Source organism: Lissotriton helveticus, chromosome 2_1, assembly GCF_964261635.1.
Source record: "Lissotriton helveticus chromosome 2_1, aLisHel1.1, whole genome shotgun sequence".
Taxonomy (NCBI): domain Eukaryota; kingdom Metazoa; phylum Chordata; class Amphibia; order Caudata; family Salamandridae; genus Lissotriton; species Lissotriton helveticus.
This window is the reverse complement of record NC_136059.1, coordinates 1,659,465,809-1,659,493,181: the sequence shown is the minus strand read 5'-3', so window position 1 is coordinate 1,659,493,181 and position 27,373 is coordinate 1,659,465,809.

Here is a 27,373-nt window from a genome sequence, read left to right as displayed (position 1 = left end):
TAGCTCTTAAATAAAATATTGAAAAGTACGCGTGGGATTTTTCTTGTTTTTTGTTTTCACTGTTTGAAGTGCTGCATAAATAATTTACACATCACCTCTAAGTTATGCCTTACTGCTTGTGTGCCAAGCTACCAGAGGGTTAAGGACAGCTTAATGTGCAGCTGCTTGTGACTTCACCCTAACAGAAATTGGAGTTGCTGCTTGAGTAAGAGTTCATCCCCTCAATCAGGAACCCAATTTCCTACAGTTTTGTTTCATGGAAATCATAGTCCTGTGAGTTAAACTGTTAAATATCGACATTCTCTATTGTATTCTTAAATTTTTCCAAGTTACAAAGTTGATGTATGAGGTCAAGTATTTGACCTGTTTTGTATATAAGTGAGCTCAGTCAAAGAACTTTATTTCTGCCTCCAGGGCCATAACAATGCAAATGCAGACCAAAAAAGAAATACTAAATAAATAATACAGGACTTTTCAGCATACGAAATTCATGGTTCATATAGGTAAGAGCTAAAATTAACACGATAAAAGATTCAAATGACAAGCTGCATAAACTAATGACAAACATCATAGGAAGATGGCCATTTAAAGTTACAACAAGCAATTTGCAAGAGCACAGATAACACATAATAATCAATATGGTGTCACAATGGGGGGGGGAGTGCTTTTCTACAGAGTATCCATACAGTGCCCAGGAACTTACTACTGGGATGATGAAAGTAAGGCTGTAGTCTGACCTCAAAATGAGAAGGTCAGCAGAATGGCTACACTCACCTAGGTGTCTGCATATGGGAGCTAACCAGAAACTACAGGACCGGGCGTAAAGTGGGCAAGCAAAGAAAACATGTGCAACACTCTCCACTGAGGAAGTACAAGCAGGACAAGAATCAGTACATGACCACATTGAGGTGAAGTCTCTCAGTGGGAGAGTGCCCACTCTTAACTGAAAGTATAGGTTCCTGTCTATGGGGACAGTCACCTGCTCCCAGTATGATGCATACCCACTCACAGGCTTAAAGTCAAGGAAGTCACTGATCAGCCTGGAAGAAGCAGCCTTCCTGGTATCATTGGGCACTCTGGTTGCCCAGTAGAGCATCTAAGGTGAGTTCGTAGACGGAAAGCTGGTGGTAGCAGGGTGGTCCCAGAGGTCTGACAACCCAAGTGGAAAGCGACTCTTTGATGTTCAGAAGCCAAGGAACTTTATGAAATTGCTCGGCTTCTATAACATCCTGGAAGGCTGTGACATAATGGGCAAGTTCTGGGGTGGGTTTCACAAAATAAGGGACCCCCTGAACATTATCGAAGTTCCTAGGACAGGGAAAGAAACATCAAATGCATAACATTCCTAGGCAACAAGGGACTTTATAGAAAATCAAGCCCTGTACATAAAGAAATAATAACCGCAAAAGCTCAGTGTACCAGACAAACAGACTGTTAAAATGGTATCATTTTATCTATATAAAAGTTAAAACATTATGACATAAACATACATAAAAATGATTGTGCATAACATGAGGTCCAAATGAGGTATTAATTACGTCATATAAACATAAAATAGTCAATTACTTATTGACCAGAATAAAAAACATAGTTTCAATGAAAATAATTACAAGTGGCTAAGTGGCACGGCTTTGCGTTAAGATGTCATCTTAACGCACAACCGTCATCCCTGCTTAAGTTTCAGTGTACCAATTTGTTTTTTAATATATGTATTGTATTTGTGTTCTGTATTGCACAGAACTTATCGTGGCTCTTCCTGAAGAAGGCGCTTGCACGCCGAAACGCGCGTAGAAGACTCTATGAATGATACTACATCTTAGCCACTTGTAATTGTTTTCATTGAAACTGTGTTTTTTATTCTTGTTAATAAGTAATTGACTATTTTATGTTTATATGAGGTAATTAATACATCATTTGGACCTCATGCTATGCAAAATCATTTTTATGTATGCTTATGTCATAATTTTTTAACTTTTATATAAATAAAATGATACAATTTTAACAGTCTCTTTGTCTGGTACACTGAGCTTTTGTGGTTATTATTGCTTTATGTACAGGGCTTGATTTTCTATAAAGTCCCTTGTTGCCTAGGAATGTTATGCATTTGATGCAAGTTCTGGGGTGGTCCACAACCGCCTCCAATATAGCAAGCTTTTACCAGAGAGACGCTTTACTCACGTATCCTGGAAGAGAGGGTGCAAAGAGGTGCTGAGAGGGGGAGAACCAAGGTTGCGTATGAATTTGTTTTCAGTGCTAGTTAATAACTCAATGTAATAGAAACCCCACAACTTTGCCCCATAAAGAACCGAACCCAGAGCCTTGTCCTCATAGATGCAGAGTACGGGTGGAATGAGTTTGGTGTAGGAGACAGAGTATTCTTTATATAGTGCCCCCATTATTTGTTTAAGCTTTAGGGCAGCTATGTTAATTTGGTTTTTCCAGGACATGTGACCACTGAACATAATGCCCAAGTAAGTAAAACAGTCTTCCATCTCATGAGGTACACATCCCCAAAGCAAGGCTGTTTTTGAAAGATTTGTGGGGGGTTGAACAACATCAGATTTGATTTGGTGGTGTTGATTTCCAGACCCAAAGCAAGTCAAAACTCCTTGAAATGGTGAAAGAATTTCTGAAGCCGGCTCTGCCTCTCAGATATCAGCAGGGTGTTGTCATTCAATAAAAGAATATGGGTTTTGACTAAGGTCAACGAAGGAGTGTTGGCTTCAACCTGAGATGAAAAAGCGACAATGCCAGCTGATGCAGGTAAAATTATCCTCGTTTAGGTGTATCACCAAAGACAGAAGATTTGGAGGCATTTTCATGTCTGTTAGGACCTACCAGAGGGTGGAATATGGGACCAGGTCAAAGGCAGATCTAAGGTTGACAAAGGCAACATAAATGTTACGTTGTCGATGATGACAGTTCACCAGTGGGCCAGGAGGAAACAGAAGGTCTGGTAGAAACTTTAGTCTGGAAACCCGCTTGGAAAGGACTAAAAGATCTACATCTGGGTTTAATTTACCTGTTTTCTTCCAAGTCAGTTGCACATGTGTCTACTGTTGGTGCTCCTGCATCTGGGAATGGCTCCTGGAACTCTCAATAATCGTCAACTGCTCTGTTATTGGAGCATCAGGTAAGCATGCATTGTTACTGGTAATTACAAGTAAGCTTAAATATATGCCGATATCCTAACATATGTTTCCTGTACTTTGTATAAGAGTTACACCCGTGACAAGCCATAGTACATCCCTAGGAGAGGAAATTGGATGTCAACCAACATAGGACCAGATAGGTAGAACCAATCAGTGTTTCTCTTCCTCTGTTTCCTCCTCACCCCATTTTCAGCTTAGGTGAGAGCGAACATGGCAGTTACCGTTCTCAATGTGTGCTTTCTGTTCAGTCAGGAGATGGTGGGTTAGCGTCCATAATCAGTGCCACAATACTGCTCCCTCACAGTCAGCATGTGATACATAAGACCATATAAACATTCCACTATATAGATAAAAAAAAATGATTTTACATGTTATTCTCTGTTTAACAGTGTAACGTTTTCCATTGTGTTCCAAGTTCTTTACAGTCTTGCCAAATTTACATGCTAGACATTTGTAACGTTTCCTAAAACCAATATGCTGTTTACTAGTCCAGTTTATGTCCTAAACTTGAAAGTGACTGTGGGTGACCATGTGAGTGATTGAAAGAACTCTCCTATATGTGATTAATGGTTAATTTTCTAGTTGTCCTTGATATCCGGATCATCTTCAATGAGTTGTCAATTTTTATGCTTATTTTACTAATTCTATTTGTTCTCTTTGCTATAAACAATAACAATAACAAGTCTAACTTTATTGACCTATATTTATGCATAGTCTGTTTTTTTGTAGTACGTAATTGCTCGCTTTTCATTGGATTTGTCTTTTAATTGCTTTCTATATAATGTTTTTATGATATTCCCTGTTTTGAAATCTCAACATGGCAGTTTTTCTATTCCAGCTGTCTTCTCCAATGGAACAATTTATAATTAAAATTTCGCGATGTCCTTTTCAAATTTGGGGAGAGGATGTGGTCTAACAGCTAGAGTGGTCGACATCAAAGCTGGGGAACCGGGTTCGAGTCTTGGCAGGGACGCTCAGTATCCATTGCTTTTGGGCAAATCAAGTAATCTCCCCATGCCTAACCAAAATGAATGTCCATCTGTAATACAAATGGTGCTTATGCAAATTGCTCTGATAGCTTTCCGGTCGACTTCATGCGATTAAAATTCCCCCCCAAATACACAAACCAAAAAATAAATGCTCTTCATAATGGCTTGTTGCACGTAACACAATGTTGGTGTCTGCCTTTTTTCTAACAATGTGCTGTCTGTTTTGTTTACTTTCAAATATAACAGTGTATCCATGAATTCAACGCAGATTGAGCGTGATGTTGTATTAGTTACTGGTTATGCTAACAAAATATTCCTTGAAGTCCTCAGGGTGTCATTCACGATTAAAAAGAAATCATCAATGTATCTCAGCCAAAGATTACTTTTTCTAAATATTTCTAATGGATTTCATCAAACCATGATTTGTGTAGCTTCGTGTGCATTGCTGTTTGCTGTCCCGTATGTCTGTGTAAAAGCTCTCGTCACCAAATTGAAAGGAATTTTTTAAAATAGACTTCAATCATTTCCAATATCATTTCAAAATATTAATATCGTGTGAAGGAATTCTGTTTTAGAAAATATTGAAAGGCCCTTAACCCAGTGTCATGTTGAATTGATGTGTATAACACAACTAGATCCAACGTGATTAGATAGTAATTTATTTTCCTGTGTTACAAATAAATTTACAACACATGTGGAAGCCTACAGTCTAGCTAGCGTACATTCAGTGTAAAATAACAAGCAGCACAGCAAAAGATCAAATTTCAACTGACCAGGTTTCACACGTGAAAGTTGGAGCCAAACGCTAAAGAATAAAAGACTAAACCGACATTTCTGGGTTTCCTCTCAATACAAGTAAGTGAAGAATAATCACGACAGAAACTTGTTACTCTCTGTGAAAACGTATCTAATGTGTACGTAGAAGGTTCTTCATCTCAAGGAAGCACAACATTACGTGCAAGGGAAGATATCCTTCATATACACAATACTAGCCTTATTATTCTCACAAAATTCGACTTCCCTTGCCAGGTTTGAAAACTTGGGTGAAACAAGTCCTGGGTTTCTTGTGTTCCATTTCAGGGATACCTGGCCTGGCAGTTTGGGTTAGACTGTTCCCACTGGAGCAGGGTCAAGACTGATTTGTACAAGACAGGGTCTAAACTGAAGTGACATGGTGTGAAAAATAACAATAGACTGGGAGACAGCCCGACTAATTATTAGTGACTGAGATTAATTCAGTACAAAAGGGGGTGGTGATGGACGGAGCATCTGAACCAATCAAACACTCACACCCAGTCAACAGATCTGGGTTTAATCCATCACCGTTCTTTAGCCCACTCTGCCACCCCAGTTCAGACATGGCCATATGCAAATCAGTCTGACCTTGTGCCTCATGGGAACAGTCCAGCCCGAACTGCCAAGCCATGCCTTCCCTGGACCGGACTCAAGCTTCCTAGGACCGGTTTCTGGCATTACAGCCGTCTTCAGCCAGGCTTGCTTGAATCCAGTGGCAAAGTGAGCAAGGGACTCATGTCTGAGCATACCCTGCCAACTTATGGCGAACAAATCGGTACAAAAGGGGGTGGTGATGGACGGAGCATCTGAACCAATCAAACACTCACACCCAGTCAACAGATCTGGATTTAATCCATCACCGTTCTTTGGCCCACTCTGCCACCCCAGTTCAGACATGGCCATATGCAAATCAGTCTGACCCTGTGCCTCATGGGAACAGTCCAGCCCGAACTGCCAAGCCATGCCTTCCCTGGACCGGACTCAAGCTTCCTAGGACCGGTTTCTGGCATTACAGCCGTCTTCAGCCAGGCTTGCTTGAATCCAGACCCCTTTTGTACCACTTTGTTCGCCATAATTTGGCAGCGTATGCTCAGACGTGAGTCCCTTGCTCACTTTGCCACTGGATTCAAGCAAGCCGGGCAGAAGACGGTTGAAATGCCAGAAACTGGTCCTCGGAAGCTTGTTTCCGGTCCACGGAAGGTATGGCTTGGCTGTTCGGGCTGGACTGTTCCCATGAGGCACAGGGTCAGACTGATTTGCATATGGCCATGTCTGAACTGGGGTGGCAGAGTGGGCTAAAGAATGGTGATGGATTAAACCCAGATCTGTTGAATGGGTGTGAGTGTTTGATTGGTTCAGATGCTCCGTCCATCACCACCCCCTTTTGTACCACTGAGATTAATTCAAGCATTCTATTTATCACTTTGTTTGTTTACTTTAGTGCATCACCCTAAAGGGGAAGAGTATGCCCAGGCGTGGATTCTGTACGCACTGTGTCACTGGAGCAAAGCTATACCTGGCTGATGAGTCTTAACTAGGGTGAACCCAGTCTTAGATTGCTTGTGTTCCGGTTCAGAGAGGATCTGACCTTGCAGTTCAGAATGGACTGTTCGCACTGGTGCAAGGTTAAGACTGATTTTCACATGGCTGGGTCCAGATCGAGGTGGGATCATATGAAAAATAACAACAGACTGGGATGCAGCCCCAAGTAGTTATCAGTAGCTGAAATTAGTTCAAGCATTCCATCCATCACTGTTTTGTATACTTTATTTTGTAAGAACACTGAATGATGAACATCAATCTAATAGGGATACAGATAACAACCACAATCAGAAAAATGCCAATAATGGACTCAAATATCTTCATGCCTCAGTGGCCGAAAAAGCTCCCCCAACCATTCCCAGATACTGCCGGGACTCAGGTCCGGTCACTTTGTATCTCGTGTCATTTCTTTACATTCTCTTTGATGTTATATATCTGTTCATTTATGCTAAGAGAAATGGGAAGATGGGTGCAACATTCAGTCCCTACAATTGCGTAGACACCCCAACTCTACTTTCTACTGGTAAATCACATTTTCCTTGCCCAACAAAGTTACTGGAGACATGTGCTCACAAATAAATCTTGCTCAGTCAGTTTGAGATGTGTTATATCTGGTACATTGCAGATAAAAGGATTATTGAACTTTTCAAAGTCTGGGAAAGAAGATGCTGAGATTTCGGCACACTCTGGTAATCAGTGTCGATAGTGAAAAAGCTGAAGGCAAGTGTCAAAAAACATTTGGGCTTTCAGATTAAATGAATGCTACTTCCTACATCAATAAGCATTTTGTGCTAGTCCACGAAGAGGAAGAGTCAATGGCCTGTCTGTACTTTTCCAACAACACATAGGAGTTACTATTGTAAGTCAAGAGGCTGCTCCATGCAAAGGGAAGGTTCAATACAGTCTGCTCTTAAAATAATTCCCAATTACACTGTGAGCATGAACCCCACCATCAGCCAGCTGCTCAAAGCAGCAAGTAAGGTAGGTTAAACCCACAAACAAACCAGCTGGTACACACCAGAACTCAGTACTCTGAAACACAGCTGCAAACGAATGGAAGCAAAGGGCCCATACACCAAGAGAAATGATTCTCTGGATCTAGGCTTGAGTGCTCTAGTCAGCACAATATGCCCCAACCTGCTACAGGATAATGCATATCCTTATAGAAGACCCCTCACTCACCAACCTAGTTGGTGACATGCTTCATCATCGGGGTCCCACCCCATAGGCCGAGTGCCTATAGGGTATGCTGCGACACCTGACTACAGTGGAGCTGGTTAGTATTTTTCTTTTATATGTGCATAACTATCAAAAATTGTATTAAAAGGGGCCAACACAACTCACTTCAAGTATTTTATTCTTGAGTGCTTGAACCTTTATTAAAATATAGTGTGGCACCTGTGCCTAATTAGGTAGGCTTTGGTCTCAAAAGTAGTATTGAGGATTAAAAATAGCAAAAGTGTGCTATGTGAAATGTGAAATTTACAAAACTATTGATTAAAAAGGTCTACATGTTTCAACCCATAAATCCATTCAAGGGTTTTCATCAGGACCGTGATATTTTGAACTGGGTGGTCCGCACACGCTAAGGCGCGTCCTGCCCTAGTTCAAATAGGAGACCGCAAATATTGATCATACGAGTGGGGTAAAGACTAAGAACATATGTGTTAAATGTTGTACATTTGTTTTGTCTACCCTGGTATGTGACCCCTTCCTGTCTTGTGTTTTCCTGTTTTCTTACAGGTTTTTTCCTAATCAAGAAAAACGCACATTTTACACGAGACCGTAATTTGCAGTCTCCTATTTGAACTAGGGCAGGACGCGCCTTAGCGTGTGCGGACCACCACGGTCCACAACGTTGAAACCTGAGGGATGTGGTCCCCAGGGCCGAAATCAGCCTGAAAGCTGGGCCACGCCCCCTTCACCACCACTCTTCAAACGTGCCTCCTGGTGCAGTGGTGGTTGGGGTGTGAAGTCCCCTTAGATGCTGGGGGTCTTTGGGGTCCAGGAGTCTCTTCCGTTACCTCCAGTAAGTCCCAGACAGTGGGATTGCTTTTATTCGTGAGGGCCTCAGGACTAAAGTGGACTTCTTCCCCAAACCAGTAGTGCGCCAGGATGCGTGTTTGCAGAGTGGTGAAGAAAGGGGGTGTGACCTTTGACGACCTCTCAGCAATCCATCTGTGTGGGTCTTACTGGAGGTAACAGGAGGGGTAGCTGGCCCCCAAAGACCTTTAAGAGCCAAGAGGACTTCATCCCCCAACTAGTAGTGGACCTCGAGGTGCATTTGCAGAGTGGTGGAGAAAGGGAGCATGGCCACCAAAAACCTCTCAGCAAACACACTTTGGGGCCTTACTGAAGGTAACAGGAGGGGTAGTTGGCCTCCAAGGGTCCTCAGTAGCCAAGGGGAGTTCATCCCCCTACTAGTGGTGTGCCAGGAGGTGAGTTTGCAGAGTGGTAGAGGAAAGGGGCATGGCCTCTGACAACCTCTCAGCAATCATGCTGTGTGGAACTTACTGGAGGTAACAGGAGGGGTAGTTGGCCCCCAAGGACTTCCTTGGGGGCCAATTACCCCTCCTGTTATCACCAGTAAGTCCCATGGAAGGGGATTGCTAAGAGGTCTACGGAGGCCACACCCCCTTTCTCTACCACTCTGCAAACATGCCTCCTTGTGCAGTACTGGTTGGGGGATGAAGTCCACTTTACTCCTGAGGGACCTTGGGGGCCAAGAAGCCCTCCTGGTACCTCCTGTAAGTCCTGCACAGTGGGATTCCTGAGAGCTGGTCAGAGGCCAGCCCCCTTTCTCCACCACTCTGCAAATGTGACTACAACTTAAAAAAACATATATATTCGCTGAAAAAAATAAAGGTTACAGGTACATTATAATTAGGAATTAGCATTTAAAAAGCCTTAAAAATTCACTGAAAAAATTAAAGTTACAGGGCCGGTATAGTTAGGCTCAGGTTTCACTCATACAAAACCAGTGAAATTCAGCTGTTATATTTAGTGATCTAACTATTACTCGCACCCCCGCAATGCACTGCTTATGACCTCACATATTACATCACTCATGACATGGGCAGTGAAATCACTCGTCATCTCAAATTACATCACTGATGACATCATCCACAGAATCTCTGACACACCCATTTACATCCCCATATAATTTTTCATACACCCACTCCAAGTTCCACAATTCCATTCTCAAACCCATTCTCACACCTGTACCAGTACTTACACAGCCACTCACTGATTCATAGATCAGCACACACACCCACTCACTCACCCATGTAACCACTCATACACCCACTCACTCACTAATACAGCCACTGACATATCCACGCATACACCCATACTGCCACTCACACACTGAGTCAGTTACCCATAGAGCTACTCACGCACCTACACACTCACACATACAGTCAATGATACAGCCACTTACTCACTCATACAGTTACACATGCACTCACTTACTCATACAGATACTAGCACACACTCATTCACCTATACAGTCCCTGACACAAACACACACGCACCCATACGACCGCTTTCACATTCACTCACTCACTCACCCATAATCACTCATATACCCCATCACTCACATATGCTGCCTTTCACATACCCAGGTATTCACCCATATACCGCTGACACAAACACTCACTCACCGACACAGGCAAGCAGACACTCACTCACCCATGCAGCCTCTCGCACATGCACACACCAACCCATACAGCCATTAACTCACCCATCCATACAGGCAGTCAGACACACCCTCACCCACCCACACAGACACTCAGACACCCATAGAGGTACTCAGACAACCAATCACTCACCCATACAGAATTGCATGTACCCACTCACACACCCATACCGCCACTTAGGCACCAACTGACAGACAGATACAGACAGTTACACAGTCACTCACCCACACATTCATTAAGAAACCTAATCACTCACTTACACTGTCAGTCACACACCCACTGAATCATTCAAACAGGCACTCATACATCCCCTGATTCACCAGTACACCTTGGTATATATATTTAACACTCGTAACCTTTTTAAAAACACTCATAGTCATTGGATGATGCCCTCAGTGATGTCATTTGGGGTGTCATCAGTGATGTCAATTACATGTTACACACACACTTGCCCTTGGGGCCAACACACCTACGTAAACCTGGCAAACCAACACGCCAGGAGAAGTGAGGGGGGGGTTTCTAAGGGTGGGAGGTGGGCAGGGGGGCGGGCAATGAAAAAACATCAGATGCCTGTACTCAGTTTCCTTTTTATAATCACACCCTTAAGTTCGCTCACAAACAATATCAATTGACATCAACGAATACCACAATGCCACCTCGAGAGAGATTAAAAACTGTGCTAAAGAAAGGGGGATATAAAGAGTCGTGTAGGCTCAGAAGAGGAGAAAAAATATGACAGAAATACACTTTCTATCCTGGAACATCAATGGGCTGCGAGTGAAGGGGAGGAGAAATAGAATTTTACAATACTTCAGGGATTCCCCGGCCCAGATAATAGTGTTACAGGAGACACACCTGCTCAAACAGGAAGTAGAAACAATACTGAAAACACAGAAGTGGGTTGATTTATTTATTTGTACAAATCAGTCCGCCAATATCCGTGGGATTCTCATTCTGTTTAAAAGATCAGCGAAAGCACAAATTTTGGCTTATGAGGAAGATCTTAGTGGCAGGTGGCTGGTTTGTAAAATAACGTTAGATGGTCAACATTATACACTTGTAGGGTATTATGGTCCGAACCAGGACGACCCATCCTACCTCCAAAAAATCCAAGGGGCATTAGTCACATCGAATCATCCTATCATATGGGCGGGGGACTTCAACATTGCCCTAAACCCCAAGCTTGATAAGTCCCCAAACTCCAGAGCGCTGGTATCATCTAAATCAAGACAGGTTATGGTGTCCATAATGTCGTCCCTGGGGTTGGCAGATGTATGGAGAGATAGGGCTGGGAATGCTCTCGGGGTTTCGTATAGGAACCTTAAGTACAAACATGGGTCGAGGATCGATTATGCTCTCTTTAGTTACAGTATTCAAGAGACGGTGAAGGGGCTACGGTATTTACCCCCACACCTCTCAGACCACTCAGCAATAATGTTCTCTTTGACACTCACGCGACAACATTTTTTTTCGTCATGGTCCTTTGATCGGACGATACTTTTAGATCAGGTGGAGACCGACCTGTTGGCAGAAGAAGTGTCAAACTTCCTGGAAATAAACCTAGACTCTGTGGAAATAAGTATAGTGTGGGAATCCCTCAAAGCTTTTTTAAGAGGGCATATTACAAATCGTGCATCATTTAGAGGCAAAGTTTACAGGGAAAAAATCAGGAACCTAGAAAGGGATCTGGTTAGTCTAGATAGGATTTGTGGGTCCTCTGGGGGTACCTCTGCAGAGCAGGAAGAACGAAATAAATTGAAGCAGGAACTGAATAAAATTCTACAGGAAAGAGTAGAAAAGAGGTGGGAGGCAAGCAAGATTTCGAACTTTGAATACGGAGAGGCGGCGGGTAAGGTTTTAGCTTTGAAAGTCAAAATAGACAAATCTAAAAAGTTTATAAAGGGCATCCGTAAGGAGGGAGACACTACTGTTAGGAACACCAATACCGAGATCGGTAGGGCTTTTCAGGAGTTCTTCCAAAACATATATACCGAAGATATTGAAGACGATCCCCAGGCAAGAAATCTATGGTTAGATATGATTCAACTACCTACCCTTTCTGGAGATCAGATCGACCGCCTTGATAGGGAGATATCAGAGGAGGAAGTGAGTAAGGCGATAGGTCAATTAAAGCAGGGGAAGGCGGCAGGGCCAGATGGCCTCCCAGGGGAACTGTACCGGGTTTTGTGTTCAGAGTTAGTAACAACATTGACTTATTTATTTAACAACATCTTTACAAAAGGGTTAGTGCCTCCTGCATCATGGAGCGAAGCAACTATAGTCCTTATACCAAAACCAGGTAAAGATCCAACTGACTGCGGGTCCTATAGGCCGATCTCGCTGCTGAATATAGATTATAAGATCTTCGCTGCAGTTTTATCAGCACGTTTGGCAAGCGAGATCGGCTCTATAATCCATGAGGATCAAAAGGGCTTTATCAGGGGACGTCAGATGGCGGACCTAACCAGGGACTTGGTTGTGGCGATAGACATCGCCACAACTTTTTCCTTACCCCTGGCCACCCTAACATTAGATGCCACAAAGGCCTTTGATAGGGTCAATTGGCTCTATTTGACAGCTGTATTAAGAAAATTCCAACTAGGCGAGAAATTTTGCCGTACTATCCAGCTTCTATACAGAGCTCCTACCGCTAAGTTACTAGTAAATGATACACTCACTGAGCCATTTAAGATTTCACGAGGAACTAGGCAGGGCTGTCCCCTTTCCCCGCTTCTGTTCGATCTTTATATAGAGCCCTTTGCGCAGATAATAAGAGAAGAACAGAGTATTATCCCCTTTGAGTTCAGTGGGTGGGTGAAACGTCTGGGCATGTATGCAGACGACATCCTGATATATACGTCAGATCCCATTCAGGCATTTCCAACAGTTGTTAGGAGAGCAGAAGAATTCGGGGAAATCTCGGGGTACCAGATAAATGCGGGGAAAACCGAAATAATGGAGTGGAATATTAACAATTCACAATTGGACACAACCTCCTCAATGCGCTATCTGGGAATTACGATCACCCAGGAAGTTAAGAATATAGCTCAAGTAAATCTGAATCGGATATCCCGAGAATGTCGGGCGCTTCTTAAAGCATGGACATTCCTCCCATTGACGATCTATGGGAGGGTAAGCCTTATAAAAATGTCAATTATACCGAAGCTTACATTTATATTTAACAGCATTCCATTAGCTTTTGATTCAAAACAAATCAAGAAGAGCCAACAGGACATTAACTCGTTTGTGTGGAATTACAAAGCAACTCGGATAGCATGGAAGAAACTGAGGAGGAGGAGGGAAAAGGGTGGGCTCTCCCTTCCAGACATACAATACTACGCCTGGGCCTTTCAGCTATCATTCTCAAGAATGCTACTGAAGACCCCAACGGACTCGACAGTAGGGAGAATGTTTAAGGCCATGTTAACTGGAACGGGTCTGCCAATGGACGGGTTTTTATTCAAATTTGGAGAACAGAAATTTTTCAAGAAGGTGAGGTTGAAGGTCTTGCAATCGTTGGCCAGAACCTGGACAATGATTAAGAGGTCAACAAGGCTGGCCTACTACTCAAACTGGGCTCCAATGTGGGGTTCCCCGGGGCTCCCACCGTGTTTAGGTGACAACCTCTCGACGCCACTAAGAGAAGGGGGAATCACGAGATGGGGGGACTTGTTAGCTGGTGGGGCATTAATATCATGGGATAATTTGCTTGAAAAGGTAGGCCCAGGACTATCAAGGTTTAAATACATGCAACTAGTAAGCTGGTCTAGAGAGCTCTTCAAAAAGAACGCCTTGGTGGGGAGGTGTAGCATGTTAGAACAACAACTGGTGGAGAAACCACAGGGAAGCAAAGAAGTGGCACAGTGGTACTGGGCAATTTCGGAGGAGGTGGACGGAGACTTCGACCTTCCTGACGAAAAATGGGCGGAGGATATGCTCCCTCAAGGAGAAGATTGGTGGATAAGATCATTCACACTTTTATATAAAACTGTCAAACCGGCATGGTTAAGGCGAAACCACCTCTTCACACTACACCGAGCCTATTGGTCACCACAAAAGCTGGCAAAATTCCAAGCTGGTAAAGGTTGTAATAAGTGCGGTCTTCAGGGCGCATCGGACGTTCACATGTTTAAGGACTGCCCACTAATCAAGACTTTCTGGGCGGAAGTCCTGGATACACTGGGCTCGATTCTTAAAGTATCCTTAACCTGTTCATTAACACGGATAATTTCTGGAATGGCTGATAATGTGACTGGTACAGCAAGGTCGTTACTGTTTTATGCAATTTTACTTGCCAGACGTCAGATATGTAAATTCTGGGTGGACTCAAAGGCGCCAATACATGCCAGCTGGTTATCATCTTTAATTGAAACATCAAAAGTAGACCTGGCTAGATCTTGCAGTAGACAAAACCTCTCTTTTTGGAATTTGTTATCTTCTTGGTGTTAGAGTACCGGGTTTTTTTTTTTTTCCCCCGGTCCTATGATTATGCCTCCAAACTTCAGAGTCCACTGTGGCGGTTCCGTTAGACAAGAAAAGGACCTCGTGGTAGTCCCTACCTTGATGGAGTCTGTGTCGGGTATGGCTGGTCGCCACTCGTCACAAAATACCTCAGTAAACCCAGATTCGGTCTCCCGCCAGAATATTCTCCAAAAAGGTGGAGATTGTGAGTGCGTGCTATCCCGAGTCGCACGAATAGGTGGTTGGCTATAAAGTCTGTGGGTAAGAGGTACAGGCAAATGAGGACAAAAATTTTTTTTTTTAAAAAAAACACTTGCCCTTGGGGCATGTGTGTGTGTAAGATGTATCCAAAAGCAAATTTCAGGGGTGCAACAGGGTGTCTTTTGGACACCCCTGCACCCTTGAAATTGCATTCTCAATTTGCGAATTCACAATGATGAATTGCAAATTGAGAATGCCCTCCTATTCATTCCTATGGGCCTCTAGGCCCATAGGAATGAATGTGTAGAAATTCCTTAATTGCGATTCTCAATTAGAGAATCGCAATTAAAAAAACTTACCGAATCGCTAAAAAAAAAGCGAATTATTCATGCATTGCCGTTTGCGAATCCTTAATTGCGATTCCTTAATTTTCGCAATTAAGGATTCGCAAACGGCAACATTGATGCATGTGGCCGATAGTGTCTAATTTGCCAGAATGTGACTTTATTGCAATGTCTACCATATTGTGGCTCATTTTCTGTGTGATTTAGATTTAAAGTATTCTCTTTTAAAGTGTTAATAGAATCCTTTGTTGGTTCTACTGTGCCTTTCCATAGGAGAAAAATGTTATTGATATATCACAAGCATGAAATGATATGATAAGTGTCCCTTTCATTTCCAGAAACCCAGACCACCTTCTCCTCCCACCAGGACATCATCAAATTGGTGAAGCCAGTGCCCATGGAAGTTCCTCTAACCTGTTGATAAAAAGTACCTTAAATAAAAAAAAATTGTCCTCGAAACTGCATCGTTGGAGTCATTGTCTTGTGTTCCAATAAATTGTGAATTTAGGAAGAGAGTTTAAAGCTTTGATTACATATTTGTGTAGTATATTTGTGTATAGAATACTAACGTCAGTAGTTATAATTAAGTCATCAATTCCCCCAGGATATCCTGTATTTTTGTGAGTAAACTGGTGCTATTGCATGTATAGGATTGAAGATTAAACACACATGTGGCACAAAAAAATAATCAATAGATGTTGATGTAATTTCTAGAAGATTGTCATTTGAGGATATTATTGGTCTATATGACAAGTACTCCTCTTCTTACTCCTCCTCTGCATCATGTCTCTTTACTTTTTTCTCATCTTTGGCCCTTTTTTAGCAGTTTGAACTTGCCTACAATGTACCACATCCGGATTATTCCTGTGTACTTCTTTACTTTATACAGCTAGGTTTGTGTCAGTACTGCTTTCACTCACATCTGCAGCACTTTCAGTTACTAAACTCACCTCTCTGAGTTGATTCTTATTTCTTGCTGTTTGGTTTTGTCATTTGGCAAAGATAACTATTCTCCCTTGAATGTAGCCTTGTTCATCCCTGATAAATTTCCTTTTCTATGATGTCCTCTTCATACTTTCATGCAAATGTTCTTTGATTCCTGGAATTTTGTACCTGCAGTTTGATCAGCTTCTTTGAGAAGTTCATCAAGGTGAGAATTTTGTTTCTTCTAATCGTTTAGGTATTATTTTGTAGGCAAATTTAATGAATGAATGGAGCTATCACTTAGAACAGCCATTGGAGCTCTCAGCTCTCTACTCTAATAGGTATGAATTGGGAACCTCTACTGGAGAAATAGGTATGTAACTTAGTGGGATGCATCCTTATTCCACATATTTCTTAAAGAAAATTGCATCCTAACATGTATTTATTTATTTTTCAATTTTCCAATCTATTTTTTGCATCAAGGTTAAATGCGTGTGGCACCATTTGTATTTGCTGTCCTCATCAAAAATGTCAGGGGCTGACATGTTTCTCTTCTCTTCTTCTTCTTCCTTCTTCAAGATGAAATTAATTTGATGAGTGGTGTTAACTTTCCAAATGTTAGACAATACCATTTTTCTTTCATAATACGTCAAGCACTACCCCATCTTTCCTCATATGAGGACACACCCTTAATGGTTTGGCATAATTTAGAGGACTCTTTGATTTAGCCCTTTCCTTTTTTGTCATTGGCTAATTTCCCACGCCCCCTCGTTCTTTTAAATCTCCCATTATTTGTCAATCTATGTCGGTCATTTATCCGGCCCTCACCAAATTTCTCTCACCTTTGCGGATGTTTCTCAACTCTTCCATTTGGCATAATAGCTCCACTAAACCAAATAATCATATGATTTTGTGGAAAGATTTGGTCAACTTAGGTAATGTTCAAGTCCTTCTTTCCTCCAGTGATCTTCAATCTAAATACGGACTGTCCGACCTCTTCCCTCCTAAAATACGACTATTTGAAACCGATCCTTACTCATCAGGTTTCCTCTCTTTTTAATTCTTCATCTCCTCCATCAGACTCCTCAATTGAGCCACTGCCTATCTCTTCCTCTCTTCGGGCCTCTCACATTTATAAATCTCTTTGGGCCAGATGTAGGTGGCCAATTACCGGTCGGTAACGGCCGAATTCGGCCGTTACCGACCGGTAATTTGATTTTGAGATGTAGGGCATGCATTTACAGAATCGGTATTTTACCGATTCTGTATTTATCGATTCGGTAAAATTACCGAATCGGTAAATACAGATTCGGTAAAATACCGATTCTGTAAATGCAGATGTAGCTGGCACATGTCAGAGTGCCACAGGGCTTTATGAATCGGTATTTTACCACCCAATCCAATTGGGTGGTAAAATACCGAATCCAGGTGTGCATGCACATGTGTGCATGCACACCTGTGCCATGTGACACACAGACATGCCCTTAGGGCATGTCTGTGTGCCACATGGCGCACATGCCTATTTTTGGGGTGCCAGAGGGTGTCAAAGTGACACCCCCTGCACCCTTGCAAAAATCGGTATTTACCGATTCTGTAATTACAAAATCGGTATTGCCCATTGATTCCTATGGGCTGCAAGGCCCATAGGAATCAATGGGCAATACCGAATCAGTATTTACAGAATCGGTAAATACCGAATCTTAACGATTCGGTATTTACCGACCCTGAAATACCTACATCTCCCCCCCTCTATTTTACCACCTCTTAAATACCGATTCGGTATGAATCGGTATTTAAGAGGTGGTAAATTAAAATTACCTACATCTGGCCCTTTATTACTACCTCCTTAATCGCCCTAAGAGTAAGGTTGAACTTTATGGGAGTCAGATTTGCAGCAAACTTTCTCCATACACACTTGAAACTGTATCTGGTTCCCAATACATCACACCTCTTGTAATGCTAGCACCACTCAGACTCTATATTATTTTTACATTAGGTTGTACTTAACTCCAGCTTCTATTTCTAAGTACACGCAGGGTTCATCGCCTGCTTGTTGGACTTGCTCAACCATTCCTGGTACATTCCTACACTCATTCTTTCTATGTCCAAACATTACCTCCTTCTGTATTAAAATTTGTAAAGCTATTTCATCGATATGTTCTATTAGTTTTCCATTTAAAATCAACTCTATATTTTTAGGAAATATCTCTCCAGTTTGGTTTGGCGCTCGTAAATTAGGTTTGTTTGTGGATTTGTTACTGGCTATTGCCTTGCAAGTTATTACCTCTAACTGGAAAGATGCATGCCTCTAATGTTACTTTCAATGGTTAGTGGAACCTTCTCTGCCGTCATCCAAGGTTGGACAGAGCATTTGTCTCCTCATCTCAACAACTTCTTAAAAAAAGAGGCTTTTTGGTCTTCGTTTACCAATTATTTATCGTCCCGTTTAATACAGTTCCAGGACAGCACTTCCATTGTTCAACCACCATGAGCTCCTCTGTTTTTTACGTCCATTAATCTGAATATATTAGGTTATTTCAGTGTTATCATTACATATGTTTATACTTGTATTGTGGTTTTATCGGAATTCAATACGGAGTATCATTACAATAGAGCTGAACTTTTTTTTTCATTTGTTCCTTTTTTCCTTTTTTCTTTCATTATATAAAACAAAAATTCTGTTTCGTTAAGGTACTTTTTAAAAATATTGCTTCTTATTATCTGTTACCTAATATTAATATTATATCACTGTATATCGATTTTCCTTTTTGTACCATGTATTATTTTTCATTTTTAATTTCCAACTTATGCTGTAAGTTGTACCTTTGTTCTTCTTATACTTCAATAAAGCTTCCTTAAACAAAACAAAAAGATTAAATTAATTTCCTTTCATTGCTGTTGCACAGATTGTGGGACGCACTATATGTGGTTCCTAATAGTGACCGTAGTGTGTGTATGTGATCCACTCTTGACACTCCTGTTGTGTTTTCAAAAATAAAGATTTAGCGCTTACCCGGTGGGCGATACCTGGTCCCAGAATGAGCCCGCTGACTCAGCTCGTCCGAGCGCTCATTTGCCCACGTTCTACCAAATCTTCTGTTAGTTAAAAATTTTCAATGATGAATGCTGCGAGGTGGTAGCGCGTACCTCAACAGATCTGGTGCTTGGTTGCAAGCAGGCTCTTGCTACCTATGTCATTACTTAGGTTATTACTATGCTTCCTTTACAGGAAAGATGTCTGCACCTGGTCAGTGGGATGTAAAAGAGTCTTTGCCTCATTATAGGCAGCATGCTGAATCCTCACATTTTTTTCCCTGAAAGACCGGCCTCTCTCAAGCTTGGAAACAGACCGTCTTCATGTCAATTTAACTTCCTATTTATCACGTTTACAAGTGTAAACATACAGAAAGGTCCAACAATTTACATCAAGGTACAAAGGCAAATGAAAACAAACGGTAATAGCTTCTCAGCAGACATGTCATCTCTTGTAAACAACTTGATATGTACATTACTACTCCTCATATTTATGTGGAATACATTTTTTTTAAACATAATGTGATTGAGTTTAACAAACAACATTTAAAACAAACGTTCCGCCAGTTACTTCTCTTCCTGAATCATGCGAGTGCAATGGCCATCCTCCCAATTCAATGGTGTCCTCTAAAGCACCATATGTGACCTCACCACTAAGGGACAGGGGGGTAAGAGGCAAGGGAACAAGAGTTCTTCAAACACGTACAACAATTTATCCCACTTTTTATGCTGTCCAGCAGGTATTCATAGGACTATCCCTGCAGTTTGGGGCCTGTTCTGATAGTAATTATCTATTGTGACTACTATGACGCCCCAGGATTTTGCATAGTCTATGTCCCTCATCTCTCGTTTCACCTCTCGGTGCAGCAGGTGGTCCCCTCTACATTGTCCATTTTCAGAGCTCTCTCAGCCACCCCTTATTAGTAGGACCAGAGGCACTGTTTCAGTTCCTAGTTATATGTGTCTGTGCTAAATTTAGTGGCATGGTATTGAATCTGCTAATCACCAGCTTCGTTAAGGGTTTGACATATATTCCTCAGGGGAACGCTAATGGTGTAGTGTAGTTCCTATATTCCCAATAGGCTCTGCGCATTGGAATAATATATCCTATAGATTAGACATAGGACTTAGGTCGAATAGGTCTCTATCGAATATACTAGACTTAATTGTGAGTGCCAGCTAGCTCAGAGGTCACTAGAAACGTCCTCGAATAAAAAAGAAGTGATTAGCTTCTGACAACCGCATAAACAACTTTGTTTCCCCAAGATAAAACTGATCTTCAGAGTCGTGGAAACAATAGATAGAGATTTCACTCAGTCAATCGTGCATGCTTCATTTCACCAGAGGTGCAGAGAAATAGAGAGACGGGCGTTTTCAATAAAAGGTATTTATTGAATAGTCTTCTTTCTCAAGCATAAGAAATGAACTGCTACGATCGTAAAACTGGTTGTAAAATATAACGCATACAGTATAAAAAGTAGAAGACAATAATACTGTAAGAGCATTGTATGGTTCCTAAACCATAGATAAATACATACATAAATAACAGGCTAAAAGTACTCAACTGGTGCTTCTAAAATACGCCTACCCCGATGAACCTAACCTAAGCTTAGTATGAGGGAAGAAGTAAGTGAGGTATAGCATAAATGTAGTATTCTTTTGCCAAGAATCTGTCCAAGATTTCTCTTAGGGTCTAATCAGCTCCGTACCTTAGTTTAGAATGGAGAAGGTCAGTATTGGGACTCGATTTCCATACAAACCGCACGGGTAGCTTGGAAACACTAGAGCTGGATTTCTCGGCAGGAGAAAAGACAGCTTCTCTCTCTGTACATCTGCTGGACGGTCGGCTTCCTTCGGCACTTGCTGTAGCAGGATGCGTCGGGCAAGTAGATAGTCGAACTGCTCCAAACCACTGTGTGTTTGCTAAGGCATGTGTGGGCATATTTATACCTTGAAGTTGCCGAGTTTGACGTAAAGGTGGATATAATAACGTCATCAAAGAGTCTCAGTTCTTTGAAAACTCCATGAGTTCTTGGACAAGTCAGTTCTCGAGCGAGGGAAAGTCCCTAGCTGCTGAAGCCGAGTTTTCCAAGAAATCATTGTAGATTTTCGGAACTAGTGGAAATAGCCCTGGCGTATTTGGACTGCATGAGCTATGTCTAAATATGGTTATGATTCTTATGCCTAGATCAGGACATAGTGATTTATATCTAAATAAGGGCATGAATCGGGAAATTTACAATGGTGTCCTAAAATGGTTTACAACAATGGGATCTAAGAATATTTCTTTCAGTCGTTGTCCATATCTTTCCTCCAACTTTATCCCAGTATGCTTCTATGTGTGGGCAGGTCCTCACCATGTGGTAAAATGCCACATCAGGGTAGACACATCCAGGGCATTGTGCTTGCGCACCCAGTCAGATTCAATTAACTCTGATGTTAAACGTGCCTGGTATATAAACTACAAATGAATCTGTTAGAATCTAGAATTCCTGAAAGTTTTGGTGATATTCTTTAGTGCCCTAGCCCACTCTTCCTCTGTGATAACCCTTTGTATGTCAGCTGCCCACAACTCCCTTAAATTTGATTGCTCGATTAGGGCGCACTACAGTACTGTCACTACTTTGACCTTCCCACTCATGGTGTATATAATCTGCAGTCCCTTGTGTTTTTCTGTTTCTGTAATACTAATTTTCTATAGTCTGTGTACTGCCCCAGTGATAGCCTCATGTAAGTGAGAATGCCTGCCTGAAATACCATATTCTGCTTGAAGGTCTTCAAACTGCTTCAGTACCCTGCCGTCAAGCAAATGTCCTAAATTTTCAACTCAGAACATCACCCATCTCTGTAATGCTCCCCATCCTCCCTGATACTATTGACTTAGCAAATTCTCAGATATCACCAAAGTCTTGCGGTGCTTGCATCACGCCTGCAAAATCTGACCACCCATTCTCAATGTACAGTAAAATATTATCTATGTATAATGATAGGTAATGGGTCCTTCCTTTTTCTGTGATGCCCATATAGTGCTCCTGCTTCCATAATGCTTGTTTCTGGTTCAGGGAACACCTGGATTAGCAGTTCGGGCTGGGCTGTTCCCATGAGGCACAGGGTCAAGACTGATTTGCATATAGCTGAGTCTGAACCGAGGTGGCGAAGTAAGCTAAAGAATGATGATGGATTCAAACCAGATCTGTGAATGGGGGTGAGTGTCTGAAAAGTTTCAGCGCTCCATCCATCATCTCCTTGTGTTTGCTCCATAAAGTGTGTGCCAGAGGTTCCACCATCATTGGAAAAAAGTAAGTGCCTAGCCCCGTTCCTAGTTTGTATTCTCTCAAAAGGACCTGTCAGGGTCTGACCCGAGCACTCAGGTTTGTGTAAATCAACCAGGTCCATTCTTTGAAGGCTTCTCCAGGGTCCATTCGGACTATCCCTGCATAGAAGAATTCACAATGTAGGAGGTTAAAACCCTTCTGTATGTCGATTAATAGTATTGAGACTTTTTGGGGGATGGTTTACACGCAGTTGATGGAGTAGGATTTCGCAAAAAGAAACCTGCTCGGATTGAAACCCCCATAATACATACTAACATTGTACGGTAAAAGACTAATATACACATCACATGAACTCAAGGGAAATTGCTTTGCGCATGTGTACATTAATGCAAACTAATGCATGAAAAAAGTAAACCGCATTTACATTAGGATTAGAAAGAAACAAGGAATAATATATGACTAGGCCACATCTTGCATTCACATTTTTGCATGAGGCTATAAATTTAATAAATAATGCCGCTTTTGCCTTAAGCTACTGCTAGGAAAAACATTAACAGGGAATAGTGCAAAGGTGGGTGGTAAACGGTGGAAAGTGCATTATCAGATAATCAATGAATGTTTATGTTCCATTTGCCATAGTGAGCTGAATGGTCCTCCATTTTCCCTTAAGTTGGCCTGATAGAGGAGGAACTGGAGAAATGAGTAAAATTGACCTGTCAGAACAGACAGAAGCGCTGAGTGCTCAAACGAAGATATAAGAGTTCAAGGACACTAAGCACTGAATGCATTGTTCGCCTGCCAAAGATGTGACTGACCGTGGGACTAAAGACTCCTTCCGCGAACATTGCTGAAAATTATATGTAAAAGTGTTTAAATGTATCATGTGTTAAATCGTGAGAACAAGTCAAGTATTTGGCAATGTGAAAGGATGTAGGATAATAAACATGGCTAAAATATGAGTGAAGTCACAGTGGTGTGACACACCAACTCACAATTCCACCAATCATCTGTCGTATTTTGTGAAATGTTTCAACTGATGTGGGATGGACATGTAGGTTTTAGGGTATAACTCGGGTGCCTCTGGGGGTGTGGTTTAGGTCTTCCTGGGTTGTCTTGCGAGGAGAGAGAAGAGAGGGGTGATGCGTCGCTGTCCGTCGGTTTAGCAGAGAGGCTTAGCTGTTCCTGTCCTGTCCTGTTCCTGTCCCTGACATCTTTGTTCCCTGACTCTATTTCAGGGGACCACCACCATCACCTTGGCCAGGGGGGTGGTTTTCTACAGATCCTTTGGGTTAGTTTTATTATTCTGACTCGTACTTTGCATAATTATTTTGCAAATGTATTTTTGTCTCTGAAACTTATGTCTCTACATCCATCTACTCCATCATAAGTATATTGCTTTCGCATCAATTTCTGCTGAAACTGATGTCTTTTTTTCTATCCACTCCTTCTTGTATCGTTAATTGAATGATGAGTTCATCACTATTTGCATATGATGATGTTTTTCTCTCTTGTGAGTTTCATTGTTTGCTTTTGTAACCAGATGCAATGAGCATTTTCAATCTTTTACAAAACTTTATTAACCTGTCAGAGAGTCTGTGATTATTTAGCTGACTGAATAGTTAGTTAGATAGTACTATCATTACCATCAACTATTCAACAAATTGGTCCATTGACCAAGAGGAAAGAAAGTTGATGTATAAGTTAGCTATGTATTTTGAGATATCACTCATGAACTTGTGAAGGAGAAGAATTTAACGTCTTTTAAAACTTGACCCCAGGAAATTGGGTGAATGTGTATGGGCCATTGTATTATGATGTTATTGAGGATTAATCCCGGATTAATTATGGTGAGCACTATATCACAGTCAAGGAGCTGGATTAATGTGTCTATGTTAAAGCGGCATTTCTCCCTGGAATAAATCCATTTCGGTCCTTGCTTATTAAATACTGCATACATGGTAATAAATGAGCGGCCAATATTTTACTTGGGATGTTGGAATCCAAATGTATCATTGACAGGGGCAGGTATGCAGATGATTTGTTTGTATCCCTATCTTGTATAGCAAGTGCTATTGTAATTGTCATTGTGATGGTAGGTGGCAGGTGTTGTCCTGTGTTACTGTAATAATTCAACTAGGGTGGTACCAATATATCGGAATGGGGTTAGAACTCAATTGTCAACTGTTAAGCCCAAAACTTTACCCCAAGCCATGCCCTTTATTGCTCCTCATGCTTCTCCTTCTGCTATGTTTCTCTCTAGTATATCCATGCCCTCCTGGAAGATTTGTCACAGGACTGCCCTTTCCATATAAATCATAGCTCTCTGTCTGGCATCTTCCCTTGGGGCCCTGTATATGGACTCATAGTAGTTGACAAAGATCTCATTTATTTCAGTTTGTGTGAATACTTCTACCCCAGAGGAGTTTCAGATCTTCACTATGGGTGATTATCTCCCATGTGGATCAGCCAGCCAGCCAGGCTAGAAACCCACCATTTTATTCTACTCATCATGAACCCAGGCTAAATATTCCTTATTGTCAAAGATTCTCCATGCACTGAGAATACTTCTCTCTCTCTGTTTTAAGGCCTCCTCTAGATGTGGATGTTCTGACATTTTTTCTCCAGCTCCTGGACATTTTTCTCCTGACCATCGGTTTCTCTAAGTATGCTACTTCTGGCTTTCCTAGAGGTGCTGATGCATCTACCGTGTATCACAGCCTTAAATGCTTCCCATTCCAATAGTTTAGATGAAGCTTATCCCTGGTTCTCTTTGAAATAGTTTTGTATTTCCTCCTGGATGGTGGCCTTAAAGGCTTAATCTTCCGGTGGCTCAACCTGTGGTGGCCAAACTTGTTCCATATTCAATTGTAGTATCATCAAGAGCAGTTTTTGGTCAGAATGTGACTTGGCCAGGTTTCCGCATTTAAAACTTTGGAGTGTGCATCCCCAGAGCAGAGAAAACTGTTCAGCTGGATGTGTGTATATCATACATTCCAGATTACAAGGAATAGTCTTCATCCCTGGGATTATGTGTACACCAATAGTCCACCATACTCTATTGATCCACCCAGTTTCGAAATGCCTTAGCATTTGTTACCACTCCCGAGACTGGCAATGGGGATGCGACCTATATAGTTGTATATCTAGCATGTAACAAAAATCCTCACCAATAATTTGTGGATATTGAGTTAATTTAGCTATGTGAGTCAACAGTGCTTCCAGATATACAGGCTGCTCGACATTTGGGGCATAGACATTGAAAAGCGCTATGTCCCTGCTTGCAACCCTCCCACACATATCAAGAATTTCCCCTCTGGTTCCTTGATTTCAGTGAGTACTTGGTAGAGGATTATTGTGTAGATCCAAATATGGACGCCCAAGCATAAGCCCACTAGTGTATAGAATGTACTTTTTCTCTCCATGTCTTTTGCAAGGATAGTCCTTTCTTTTTAGTCAGGTGGGTTTCTTGGTTTCCCTTCAACCTGTCCCCAGAGATCTGGCCCAGTAGCCCACAGCTTACTGATGACCTCTTCTAGAACAATATAAACCATGACCCACAAACATTTCCCCAACTTTCCCTTGCTTGGACTGTGGGACAGTGCGCTACTGCCCATACTTTGAAACCTCAATGATCCCAATATGCTACCTCTGTCAATGTAGAACAGTCTGTCAGGCAGTCACTGGGTCTCACAGGAAAGTAATGTCAAAGAAAGCCTTATCCAGCCCCAGGTACAAAGTTGGTAATTAACTCTGTGTATGTTCATACTTATGTGGTACTGGTGTTTAATTGCAGATGTTGAGTTGGGCTGAAAGCTTGATGGTTGCTTGAGCAATTGTTTCAGGAGTATTTGAGTGTGGATTATTGACCTCCCATGGGGAGATTTTATTTTACTGCTTAAAACTGTGCTCCATCCGCTTATGTTGTGGGGCCCCTCTCTTGTTTCATTGATTCACTCCATCTCTGCCACCATGCTCCTCCCACTGCATCATGAAGTTATTCACATATTCATAAAATCATTTTAGAAATGAATTCCGCTCATAACATATAACATTGTGTAATATGTTTGTAACCGTGCCCAAATGGGCTTAATTCATTCTTCATGACTTCATAACTGCTTCAACTTATTTCTTTTTAAATTGTTCTGCTGGCTATATGTCTAATATAAAAAGAACAATTGATGGACAGAATGCAGAACAATGTCAAACATTCACCCCAGTACACAGATCTGGGCCTAAATCCATTGTTTTTTTGCTCACCATGCCATTCCAGTTTGGACCCAGCCATATGCAAATCAGTCTTGACCCTGTGCCCAATGGGAACAGTCCAGTCCGAACTGCCAGGCCAGGTCCTCCCTGGACTGGAAACAAGCATCCTAGGACCAGTTTCGGGCTTTCAGTCCTCATCAGCCAGGATAGCTTGACTTCAGTGCCATGGACTCACGTCTGAGCATAACCGTCCCACTCGGGGTGACAAATGCAAAAAGAACAATTGATGGACAGAATGCAGAACAATGTCATACATTCACCCCAGTATAGAGATCTGGGCACAAATCCATCGTTTTTTTGCACACCATGCCATTCTAGTTTGGACCCAGCCAAATGCAAATCAGTCTTGACCCTGCGCCCAATAGAAACAGTCCAGCTCGAACTGCCAGGCCAGGTCCTCCCTGGCCAGGAAGCAAGCATCCTAGGACCGGTCTCGGGCTTTCAGCCCTCATCAGCCAGGATAGCTTGACTCCAGTGGAATGGATAGCACAGGACTCACGTCTGAGCATACCCGCCCCACTCAGGGTGACAAATGCAAAAAGAACAATTGATGGACAGAATGCAGAACAATGTCATACATTCACCCCAGCGATATGCAAATCAGTCTTGACCCTGCGCCCAATGTGTGGAGTTTCTTTAGGAGTTGGGTGGTGATTCCAGTTTAGAGTGCATTTCCAGCTGGCTGGTGACTAG